The sequence below is a fragment of the Pseudonaja textilis genome, chromosome 1 (assembly GCF_049901715.1).
Source record: "Pseudonaja textilis isolate UNSWEBS1 chromosome 1, rPseTex1.2, whole genome shotgun sequence".
Classification (NCBI taxonomy): domain Eukaryota; kingdom Metazoa; phylum Chordata; class Lepidosauria; order Squamata; family Elapidae; genus Pseudonaja; species Pseudonaja textilis.
Genome location: NC_141990.1, coordinates 151,275,798 through 151,287,054, shown reverse-complemented (window position 1 = coordinate 151,287,054; position 11,257 = coordinate 151,275,798). Strand labels below are relative to the sequence as shown.

The 11,257-nt window shown below is 38.8% G+C and overlaps 1 pseudogene; it reads left to right on the top strand.

Moving 5' to 3' along the window:
- The first annotated feature begins 3,948 nt into the window (after positions 1–3,948).
- LOC148127868 (uncharacterized) overlaps positions 3,949–11,257 on the top strand; it is a 33,247-nt pseudogene continuing 25,938 nt past the window's right edge.

Sequence of the window (11,257 nt, the reverse complement as noted above, 5' to 3'; positions counted from 1 at the left end):
TACTTGGCCAGCCTAATCCAATTCATCACCAGTCAGCCTCTCCAGCCCACCCTGGTGAGCTGGAAGCAGTGAAACCAAGGTAGCTCCATGTAAGCGTGGTCTTTTTGGTCTTCTGGAAACACCTATTATTAGACACAGGCCAAAGAAGGAAGTGAGAGATCCAGAGAACAATTCTTTATGCTGGAAGCAAGGGTTCTGTCAGCCAGCGAAGAAGGGTGTGGAAAGCCTAAAGGCACATGGTGGCCAGCCAATTTTCTGAGTCATACTGTCTCAGCAGGGGCAGGCAGGGACGGAGGAAATCTGGAGATGTAAGGATAGCAACAAGTGGGGGAAACTCACCTGGAAAAGTAACTCACGCCTGCAAAAGCAGGAACTGTCACTCTTTCAGCAAGTTTTAGCAAATACTCTTACTTTCCCAAGAGACTGAAGGTAGAAGAGTTTTTAAAGAATGGAGACTAAGAATGAATAGGAGGGAAAGTTGGTTCCTTTATCCAGGAATGTTCTCATTAACCATGATTCTTTGCAATAGTCCAACAGCTGGCCTGTGTGTTGCCTTCTGCAGATGAATCAGACAAGTCAGATGTGCAGCTGTGCATATTGAGCACATAGGGATATGATTAGCTATTTGCTGGCCAGAAAGGAGCAGGCTGCATCTGGTGAAGTGGCGTGGGGTGAAAGTCCCAGAGTAGCCTCTGGAGTCATTCATCTTCTACAAGAGGCTAAGCTGCCTTAGAACCAGAGCTGTTCCTCAAATCTGTCATATTTCTGTTATAAATACATCCACTAGTACTACAAAAAGAAATAGTACTGAAGGCTGAGAAACAGCTGAGGTATAAAGCTCTACTCTATGGCTATGGAGGAAATGAATCTACTCAGGACACGAAAGCAAACTGTCTTCTGGGAATAAATGGATTCTCTTTCCAAGAAAATCAAGTACTTTGAAATGAATAGGGTTATCACCTTATGCCAGATCATCCTGTTATAGCCAGGCATTCCTTCTTCATGAGATTCCCCTCCAAGCATGAAGGAAGGAAGGAAGGAAGGGAGGGAGGGAGGGAGGGAGGATTAGAGAAGGGAGGAAAAGCACTGAACCCTTTGGCCAGTTGATTCAGAAAGAATTACACATTTTATCCTATGAATAAAATGCCAACAGAGAGCCAGTTTTGTCTAGTGATTAAGGCACCAGCTAGAAACCAGGAAAGTCTAAATTCTAATCCCTTCTTAGGCATGAAGCTGGCTAGGTGATCTTGGACCAGTCATTCTCTCTCAGCCTTAGGAAGAAGAAGGCAAAGGCAAGTCACTTGTGAAACCATGCCAAGAAAACTTCATGGACTAGTCCAGGCAGTTGCCCCGTGTCAACACTGACTTGAAGTCAGAATAGAAAAAGAAAAAAGAATATGGTAATACCACTTACATTTTTGAAATCTATGACATTATCAAGTTTTCTATTTTAGCTTTAAAGACAATTCCTTTCCCAGACCAGGCATATGCATAAACCTATTTCAAACTATTCCAACAAGAACAGCTAACTCCATTTTAGTTGAATTTACCATTCTTTTTTTTTTTCCTGGTGGACATAACTGATGCTGGGACAAGAAGCCATAGAGGTCCCCAAAGGTGCTGTTTCAAAGGCAACTTGACAGTCCAGAACTGAAGAAGTTTTCAAGGAAAAAGCCAAGAAAGTCCAGTTGCCTTTTGAAAAAAAAACACCTTTGGCACAACCATGTCCTAGATGGCTCGAAAACTCCATAGATATCAACTCATAGAGGTGTTGGGTGGCTTCCCATAATTGAGGAAATCCAAAATGTGTAATTCATTCATGTACTTAGGAGTTTATTTATTTATTTAATTGGCTAGCTTAATCTGCTATTTTCTGAGGATTAATAGTGGACAAAAAAAATCAACAGATAAATAATTTGAATAGAGCGGGGAGGATCATTAGTTCTGTCAGGCTCAGGACACTGTTAATGAAGTAACAAAGTAACAGCCACATGACCACTTGACAAATGACCAAGTCACTACTGTAAGTTAACACCGTGACTGCTAGGAAAGAAAAAAACCTTAATAGCTATAAATATTTAATTATATAGGAGATGAATAATAAATTAGCCAGAACATCCTAATGACATAAACTTATAAGGAAGTCTACCACAGACTGTGAACAATATGGCAAATACCATTAAAGCAGGATGGTGCAATTATTTGTCTTTTGCTTTTTTCTTTTTTTTTCTTTTTTTACAAATTCAAACTGAGATGGTATCCCCACACAGAGACACACACCTTATTCTGTATTCATTCTGGATACAAACCATTAAGCCAGAGGTCTAAAGGGGCTTGAGCCATCTGCATTGTACCAGCTTAAAACCGTAATTTCTCAAATCTATTTCCCAGTAACCATGCCAATATCCATTAATACTGCTGGCAAATTAAGTGATATTGCGGATGCCCTCTCTCAGTGTCTGGAGGCTGAAGGGGTTTGGATGGGGAAACAGCAGGCTTCAGCTCAACTTTGTCAAGACTGAGTAGCTCTGGGTTTTGGGACCTTCTGATTCCAGAGATTTACCGTCTCTTATTCTGGATGAGGAGGCCCGGTCCACAATCTGGGGGTTCTCCTGGACTCACAACTCCTGCTCAAAGAAAAGGTGACAGCCTTGGCCAGGAGGGCCTTTGCACTGTTGTGTGTTATGCTCCAGTTGCACTCTTTCCTAGGAATTGCAAAGAAGATTCTGCTCTCCCACACTCGTGTCCTGGCTGGCTACCTCCTAAATGGACTACTGTAATATCCTGCACAGGGAGTTGCCTTTGAAGAGCATTCAGAAACTTCTCCCGCTTGGGCGGGGTGGGTGGATGGACTAGAGGACCTACAAGGTCCCTTCCAACTCTGATTATCTGTTATCTGTTACTTGCTGGCAAATAAGTATCACCATAGCTACATGACACCCATTAACTAAAACTGATCAAAAGGCAGCAGTTCAGGCAGCTACTCCTTGAGCAGCATGTTATACTTCTTATCCATGAGCACCATTGTCTACAGAGTGCTTCTGGGTGCAATTCAGGATGCTAGTAATGATCTGACCCAATGTCGCATGGGGTAAGTGTATTAGACAAGCTGCTTTTCCCTGTTTATATCTACCTGAGCCATCAGATCCAGCAGGAAAGGTATATTATGACCCCCTTCTACTAAGGAATGTTATATGATGGGATCTAGAAGAGACCCTTTTCTGACATGGCACCAACCCTTTGAAACATCCTCCTCCTGGAGATTGGATTGAATCTACCCTTCTGGACTCTAGAAAAGGCCTGAAGAATTAGCTATGCCATTGGGAGTCTGGTTCAACAATAGTAGTGAGTCCTGACAATGGCTGCATTTAATGAATATATGATTTATACTCACCAGCTGATTATGATATTGTCATATTGAATTGCCTTTGGATAAAATAGCCCTATTGTCTATGTCAGATCACAAGGAAGGGGCAACAAATCCAATGAGACTGTTTTCTCTTTTTTAAATAATAATTTTATTTAAATTTTATTTAAAAAGTACAATTACAATGAAAAAAAAATGAAAAAAAAACTAACAAAGGAAAAAAGAAAAAGGTACAGAAAAGGGAAAAAATAGAAAAGAAAAAAATGTGAATATAGTAAATAGAAAAACTATATAAAGAATTCACTGCCTCCATCATCACAAGATAAAAATTTAATGATTTATCATATTCTTTTAAAATACAAGAAATTATCTCATATTCTCATATCCATCTCTTATCTATGAACAAATCCTTTTAAAAAAACCCTCGTAATTTCAATCCTTATCAGCAAAGTCTCATAAGAGTTACCAGAGACAACATTTATTTTAATCTTGATCAAATCATCAACATCAAAAGAAGTATGTTGGGGATGGGGGATGGAATGGTTCTTGGGAAAGGCAGAAGAGGACATCCTATTTCAGTGATGTCGAGGAACAAGAGATATGGGAGACAAGGGAGAAGGCAGGCACAGGGAACACAACCTCAGTGTTTAGTACCAATCTCATGTTCTGCCCCATTGCACTCACCTCATTTTCCTGGTCAGCAGGTCTGTGGAGGCCCTGGTCTTAGACTTCTGCTTTTAAATGTGAGATCAGCTTGCAAGAAGGCTAGTCTTATTGCCGATTTGATCCTCAAAGAGAAGGCTGATCTGGCTTGTATAACTGAAATTTGACTGAGCTCAGAGGGAGGCATTCCTCTTGCAGAAATGTGCCCAGTGGGTTATTGAGCATGGCACCAGTCTAGACCTCAGGGCGGGGGTGGAGGTGTGGCTGTTGTTATCAGAGAATTTCTAGTAGCCTCCAGAGACGCTGTTCAACAAGTCCCTGGCTGTGAGACCCTTTTTCTTAGATTGGGCTCAAGGGATCAGGAGGGATTGCTGCTGCTATACCAGCCTCCCTGCTGCATGGCAGCTTCCCTACCTGGGCTCCTGGACCTCACTGCAGGACTTGCAGTAGAATTCCCCAGGCTTATAGTTCTGGGGGATTTCAACCTGCCTTCTCTGGGGTTGGGATCAGAGGTAGCCCGAGATTTTATAGAAACCATGACTTCCATGGGCCTGTCCCAGATTATCCAGAGCCCGACTAGTAATAGTGGTCACACTCCTGATTTGGTATTCTTGTCGGAGCAGTGACTATGTGACCTGGAATTGGTAGACCTCTCCTTGTTCCCCTTGTCATGGTCAAATCACAGTCTGGTGGCAATGAGTTTCTCAAAAACTGCAGGCCCCCGCAGGGAGGCAGGACCTATTAGATTGGTCTCTCCCCATCAACTAATGGATCAAGATAGGTTCCAGAGGGAGCTGGGGGTTATAACTAGAGATCTATTATGCAGTCCAGCTGAGCTCTTAGTCACTGTTTGGAATAAAAAGGTGACTGAGGCTCTGGATTGGATTGCACTTGTGAAAGGGAAGCAGGGGGAAAGAGTGAAAAATTTAAGATCTGAAAAAACAACCCCCCAAAAGAATAGTTTGCAAAGTACTTATAACATTAGGAAGAAACAGAAGAGAGGATTACAGAAGAGAGAAGGGGTCAAAAAGGGAAGGGAGAAGAAGAGGGGGAAGAGGGAAAGGAAAATAAATTATAAAGGACAGAAACAGGACATAGAGAAACCGGGAAAATGGACAAGGATTAAGGGTATAAGCCTATTTAGAAGACACGGAGATAATGGATAAAAACTTAATTGAAAGGGGGATTCTGCAAGGGTACATAAGATAGTATTGTTATATTAGAAATAGAAATGAACTTTGAAAATATGAAACAAGTGTGATTAAAATGATAGATAAAATACTCATTGTAATGGAATGGAATGTTTAATAAATAAATGAAATAAAGAGAATGAGAGAATGAAATTAGGAAAGGGGGGGAACATTTTAATTATTATAAATGTGTTATAAAAATTTAAGTGAAGAGGAATATGAAAGAAACATGAAAAAATTATGGAAATATTATAAGTGTTCCTAGAAGTATGATATCCTATTGAAAAGAAATGTTAAAGATGTCAAGATTGTAACTAACATTAATGATAGAGCTGAATTGGAATAGAATAAGTATTTTATTTATTATTGTTTTACTACTATTGTTGTACTACAATGACGTGGGAAAATACCCGAACAAAGCTGAATGCGATAAATGTTAGTACCCGCGAAAACTTAAGAAAACATATATATATATATATATATATATATTTTCTCTTTAAGAACTTAGTGCATATTTTAAGAATGTACCAAGCAGAATTTGACTGGAAGTTATGTGTTATATTGAATGTTATAATTGTAAAGGCATAAATTGAAGTTTAAATAAGAGTTGAATGGATAAAAATTAAAAGATACAAAGGTGTCATACTCCAATTAGTAACTACAGGGAAAATTTTGTTTAATGAGAAAAGAAAATATGAAATTGAAACAGGACAGACAAAAGTATAAATATGATGACTAGAAAGGTATTGAAACTTAGAAAAAGATATATATAATTGAATTTAGAAAGGAATGAGATAATTAAAAGTAAGATTGAGAAAACTAAGGGAAGGGAAAAATTATTGAGAAAATGTTAAAATAGTAATAAGATACGGAATAGAACACAAAGATGAATATGAAATTGAATTTGTGTCTGTATGGAGAAGTGATAACCCAGGACCATGCTATTCTCAAAAAAAGAAATTTTACTTGTGTTATGTTTTGTGAAAACCCAAATAAAATTTTATATATATATATATATAAAAACCTGGTTTTGCCAGCGGGCCTGGGGAACCCAGCGAGGGATGGAATCCATCAGATGGCTAGTTTGACCGCCTGTCGTCGGGGTGGGATGGGGGGTGGGAGTTGGTTTTTGTTTTTGATTTGTTTTGTTTTGTTTTCCCAAATTTTGTTCTATTGCACTTTACTAATTTATTTGATTCTTTTTGTTCGTTCTTATCATTTTTATTTTTTGTTTTAAATATGATTTTACATTGTGTAAGCCTTGAATCGCCATGGGCAAATAGACGGCAATATAAATCAAATAAATAAATAAATAAATGAACAAATGAACAAACAAACAAATAAATAAATCATTTTAGCCAATGTCTATCCACTGCAGGACGAAGGCCTCTTCTGTATATTTCTTGAGCTTTTCTTTGCCAGTTGGGCCCACTATACTTGCTGATATTATTGATCCATCTTGTTTTAGGTCTCTTTCATGGATGCTTTTTATCAAGTGGGATCTATTCTATGACTGTCTTGGTCCACCTGCCATCAGTTCTTCTCGCTATGTGACCATACCATTTCCATTTTAATTCTTTTACTCTCATAGTGAGATCTTATATTTCATTTGTTCTCTAATCCATGTGCAGGTCTTTCTATCTTGTCTTGTAATGCTGAGCGTGTATCTTTCCATGGTTCTTCATATCACTTGTAGCTTTTGTATTGATGGTAAGGTTAGTGTCCATGTTTTACCAGCATATCTTAGAGCAAGTAGCCCACACTTAATCAAATAATCCAACTTTATATTCATTTCTTTTACTTATAACAATCTTAGTTTTTTGTCCTTTAAATAATGTCCTAAACTATATTTTCTTTTCATTTTTATTTTGTCCTTTCTCACAAAATTCTTCAAAGCTTTAACAAGCTTTTTTTTTCTTTTTTCTTTTTGGAAATTCAGTATAGGAAGGTTACCTGGGTCACTTTCTTTCATTGTTATTTGTAAATTCCTTTTAATTATTAAGACATTAGCCAGTTTCTTTTGTATGTTTAGTGCAGGGGTTTCAAACTCAAGGCCTGCGGGGTGGCCCATGATGTGCTTAGATCTGGCCTGCAGGGCAGCCCTGGAAATAGCAAAGGACTGGTCCACAGTACCTCTGCCAGTGAAAATGGAGCTTGGGAGCCTGTTTTCACTGGCAGAGTATTTGAGCCACCACAGGCACACACACCCAATACAACTGACATCATGGCCACGCCCACCCTGGCCACAACTATCCCAGCCCTCGAGGTCATACACAATCCTGATGTGGCCCTCAGTGAAATTGAATTTGACACCCCTGGTCTAGTGCAGGGGTCGCCAACCTTTGAGACCTCAGGGACCACCAAACTGATAATTTTAAATCCCAGGGACCACTAACCAGTTTTGTGGGCATGGCCTAATTTGTGGGTGTGGCTTGGATGTAACTGGCTGGGCATGGCTTGTATGTAAATATTATAAATATTTATATACATTTTGAATTTTTTATAAAAAAGAGCAACTTTTACCCAAAATCAGGCAAAGCAGGCAAGCAGATTGAGTTGCTCACAGAATCACAGATTCATTCAGAAATCTATCTATCTGCCATTGGCTAGCTCAGTCTGTCCCATAAAATTTGCTAGCAAGCAAACTCACAAAATTAACTCACAACACACCATGTATATAAATATTGAATTTTTTATTTTTAAAAAAGAGCAACTTTTACTCAAAATCAAGCAAAGCAGGCAGGCAGATTGAGTTGCTCACAGAATCATTCAGTGATCTATCTATCTACCATCGTCTAGCTCAGTCTCTCAAATTTGCTTGCCATGAGTCTGCACTGAATAACAGAACCTTCAGTCCTAAGGGAGGTTCGGCTGTGCTTAAAAGCAGGGCCGAAGATCTAAAGACTAGCTAGAAAGCAAGAAATCCAACCATTTCCTGCTTCCTAGCTAATCTAAATCTCCTGGCACAGCAGAACAGATGATGGTCAGAAGAAGGAAAAATAGCAATTTAGCAGGCAAGTTTGCTGGGTAAGGAGTGAATGGGCGGGGAGGGTTCCCATAGGCCATGTGGGTAGCGTAGCCTTGTGTTTCTGCGCAGCCTGGTTTAATTGCTTTGGGGGGGTACTCTGGGGTGAGATTTCTCTGCAGCCCACCACAATTTTCTCGTGGCCCACTGGTTGGCGACCACTGGTCCAGTGGATGATTTTCCATATTATACTTTTAACCTGTCATTTTCAACTACACTTCCAGATCAGTCTTAGTCTTCTCTGGTAAAACTTGCAAAACACAATCAGTCTATAATGCCAGATACTCTCAAAATTAGCTTCCATATCCATTGTTCAAAAATATCATTCAATATGTTGAATGTCAAAGTATTTTTGCTCTGGTCTGTATTGATAAGTCAAATTTAACGTTGTTCTTTAATTGTAATTTTTAGTTTCTTCTAGTACCTAACCTTCAAAGTCCCATCCCATCCTATCATTTTTTTAAAAGAATTCAAAACAAAACCATCTTTCCATATGAAGGGTAGTTATAATTAATTTCAAAATTATGTTTCCTGAAAATTTAAATACATTTTAGAATGAAAATTTAGATAAATCATGAAATTTATCTCAACCCTATCTAAGTGATTAGAAAAAAGAAGTAATCAAACCTAGTGTTAAAGTTGCAGAATATTTCAGCTAGATGCTATTCCCTTGTCTCCCAGAACTAAAACCACAGGAAATCACTTTCTTGCAGTCACCTCATGAAGAGCAGATGTATGAAATACTTGTGGATAATCTCAAGTCCTCTCCTTTTCTTGCTCTTTATTTCATGACATGAAATCAAATGATTTTCATTTGATTAAGCATGTAAAAGACTGCACTATTAACTACAAAAACTATGCACACTTAGCAGAATGTAAGTCCCATTGAACATCTGTGAGACTTGTTTACGCTTGTACAGTCAGCCATTTTGTTTACTTAAAATACAGCACAGAAGTGCCTATTAAGCAGCATATTTTATAAAACGAATGAACACCTGTGAGTAGACTTGTTCACGCTTGTACTATCAGCCATTTTGTTCATTTGGGACACAGTATGGAAATGCCTATTAAATAGCATATTTTTATAAAACTAATGAAAATGTTTTATGCACTCAGGTGAGCTAGCCAACTTTCACAGAGATTATTCTTGAGGTCATATCAACGACAGAGAAAAAAAAATCTAAAGTGAAATTCTGCTATAAGTCATAGCAATGTTTGTGGTCCTGTTATAAAAAAATCATAATTTTAAATCTTGAGCTGCAAATCTTGACACAGCAGGTAGTATTGCCAGGGCAATGCTTAAAGCTCTACTTAGACAGGAGGACTCCAAACAAAGCAGAGATGAGCAGGCAATAGCCAAGAAAAAGAAATATTTAGTATGGTTTAAAACCACTGGTTCACATTTTCCAGGGCAGAGAAAATGTCTCTAGAGCTTTTGAAAACACTGCAGAGATTTTTCTTTATGTGATTATGTATCACTAAGTCAATGCTGACTCTTAGAGATGACATAGATTTTCTCCATGACAATCTGGACATCTGCCCCAGATCTTCCAACAGTTCACCTATCATCATTGTAACAGAGCTAATCCACCTTGGTCACCCTCTTCTCTTTCTTTCCACATTTCCCAATATTAGAGCATTCCCCCAGAAAATTATGTCTCTTCATAAATTGCCCAAGTAGGATCATTTGAGTGTGGTGATTCATGCCTCAAGTGAGATCTGAGTTGATTTATTTGATGATCCATTGGTTGTTTTCTTGGCTGTCCATATTCTCAGGAGTCTTCTCCAAGACCAGAATTCAAAGGTATTGATATTCTTCCTATCCTTCTAAGTCCAAGTGCTTTCATAAAATCCAACTGTTTCCATTTATTAAAAAAATACTATTTTTTTTATTCACTTTGAACAGAAAAACAATTAGTATTTTTTTTTAATAAATACATGTCAAAGCGTATATATACCAGAAATACATACATTGGTCAAATGTCCCTAAAGAAAATCTTTCTGATACAAATCCCTTGCTAGCACAGGGAAATAAAACACCATAGAGAGAGAAAGAGACCTCAGAGACAAAAGCTGACAAAACAAGTGCAAAGTTATTTTTATTCTTCAAAGCAGTGAACTTTTAGGGCAATGTCTCTGTTAGCCTGGCATTCAATTTCTCTATTGCTAAGAAATGTTAACTTTCCCCCAATTAGGCTGATTTGATCGACAAGTTTTCATTGCCAGCCTGAAGCCAAAATTCAGAGTGTTTGGAACTGAACTGAATTCCAACATTCTGTTTACACAAAAGAAAGGGCAAAAGAAAGGCAAGTGGCTGCCGTGTTCAATAAACTGAGAGATGAGGAAGCAAACAAAGCCCGAAGCAATGTTGGACTTCCCTTTCCAAAACAGGTGTGATAAATTGAGAGTTGAATGATGAAGTAAGACTCATTGGTTAGCCCGTCATATTGAAACCACTCAATCCCTCTTTCAGCTTTCTTCAGCTATGGAAGCAAGCTGGTGGTGGGGCAGGAGGTGGGGAGATTATTCCTCCAACATTTTTTTTCTTCTGAATGGTGTAGCCCAGTTTATCTAAAACAAGCGGGTCCCTCAAATCTTGGCCCACCACTCCCATGACATGGGTCTAGCCTATGAGCCAGTGTAGTTAAGTTAAATTGCGGTGTAAGTTAAATTGCAGCATTGGATATTCTCTATACCAGGAGTCACCAACCTTTTGGACCTCAGGGACCACCAAACTCATAATTTTAAATCCTGTGGACCAGAGACCCTGGGAAAATCCCCCAAAAAGTCTGCAGAAAATTTCCGCACCCCGTTTTGTACCGATCGATTATTCTTTATTTGGGATCGCAGAATACCAGCTCCAGCTCCATTCTCAGGGGGAGAGAGTGAGAGAGAAAGAGAGACTTTTGGCTTCATGCAAGGAAAGCAGCAGAAGCAGCAGAAGTCTTTCTCTCATCCAAACTCCTCCAGAAATGAGTCTTTGTGAGATTTGTCATGCCAGCACTGGTGCTC